Source organism: Rhagoletis pomonella, unplaced genomic scaffold (genome assembly GCF_013731165.1).
Source record: "Rhagoletis pomonella isolate Grant_MI unplaced genomic scaffold, Rhpom_1.0 Rhpom_scaffold_00007, whole genome shotgun sequence".
NCBI classification, from domain to species: Eukaryota; Metazoa; Arthropoda; class Insecta; order Diptera; family Tephritidae; genus Rhagoletis; species Rhagoletis pomonella.
The window spans coordinates 22,974,009-22,975,802 of NW_023458561.1; positions in this window are offsets into that span (position 1 = coordinate 22,974,009).

A 1,794-nucleotide genomic window follows, 5' to 3' on the forward strand; every position below is an offset into this window, starting at 1 on the left:
GAATATAGGCGGCAAGGACTGGCAAGTTTCTGTGCAAGTCCTATGACACAGTAGTATAGCGTCAACTTTAACTATTCGATTGGATTTAATATATAATCCCGGATCTGCACTATGCGACGAACTTCGTTGCCACTATAGAGGGTCGAATGCTGGCGTGACGGCATGAGGAGTTCTGGCTCGGTTCATGTCTGCACAGACGTATCGAAGATGGAGAAAAACGTAGGGGTGGCCGTCGTCTGCGAGGAGCTTGGTATCTACAAATTCTATAAGCTGCCAAACTACTGTACCATTTTCCAGGCGAAAGTATTGGCCATAAAGAGAGTGGCGGAACTACTGAGCTGCAACCTAGTAGTAGACTGCGAATAGGACATTTCCTGCTAGCACCGCACGCCTTTAAACTGGCTCTGTCAGTGATAATATTTTTAAAAGATGCAGAATGCAAGAGCAGATATTGGATAATATTCAATGTGATTGTTCGGCCCTTGGCAGACTACGGATTAGTCTCCTGGCTGCAGGCTTTCTGCCTAATCTGTTTATCTAGTAAGCTATGGACCTTAATGTTTTCTGCGAAGCCATGCAATGGCTATCCAGCTCATCTAATCTACTTAACCTAAAATTTACCCGATTCTTTTGGTATTAATAGGACTTCTTAAAGCAAATAGCAATAGTTTCCTTAAGGTTGAAGGGCTTCAATGGCATTCGCTTGTACTGTACATCAAAACACAATTTCTCATCAAGGAACGATTCAAAGTAGGCCATTCTGACACAAACCGCCGATTGATTTTTTTTTTCAAATAGAATTCTTCACTGAATACCCTTAAATAGCGTTTGTGAGAAAATTATATGTTTGGACATGAACGCTTGTTGTATTCTTTCAATGATCCTACGCTTCTCTTCAGTAAACAGCGGTACAATATTTTTGTAATACTGTTATATTAGAAGTGTTGAAGTGTTGAATGACACGAGGTTTGGATACTCCAGAATCATGGATGTTCTTCCTGGCAACTTAAAGTGCACAGACTATACGGCATTATTTTTGCTTTGAGGAATTATTTCCAAACGAAACTCCCCTCTAGGAGGAAATCAGAAAAGGACCTTGAACCAGTGTTTTTATTCTGTGGACGTACATACACATACACCGATGGTTCTAAATTATATCTTGAGTTAAGAAGAGGATTATATCCAGAAGGGCTCTCAATCAGCTTCCAGGCGCCCAATTTCTGCACCATTTTTAAGCTCAACTAACGGCAATCGCAGAAACTTTAACCAGCTTACAGTCACATACATATGCTTAACCAGCTTGCAGAAGCTTTCTTCTTTGGTAGTCAGACAGAAATTTAAGCCTTGATTGTGATAAATTATCTTCAAGGACAGTCATGGAGTGCCGAGATTGTATTGGTACCAAGTTACAAAAACACATATGTACGCTAACATTATATTTAGGTTTATTTTTAGGGCTGCTTCCTTCAAAATTAAAAAAAAAATTTAGATAAGATGTCACAATTGATTTTCTTCGTTTCTTAAATTTCCCTCCACCCTCACCTCAAATACTTAGTAACGATTTTGACAAAAGTTTACTTATGTTGCTGCATGCAGATGCCTTGCACCAATTGACTTAGCACTGCCGGATCGTAGTGTGGTTTTACTAATTGTCTATTCTCATCTTGCTCCTTAGCGAGCTGTGCTTTTTGCAAATTTTCACCTCCCATTTGCTCTGCTTCAAAGAATTTCTCACAAGACTCTGTAGGGAAATCAATATAATTGCCTTGCATATCGCGTCCCGTCTCGTTGATT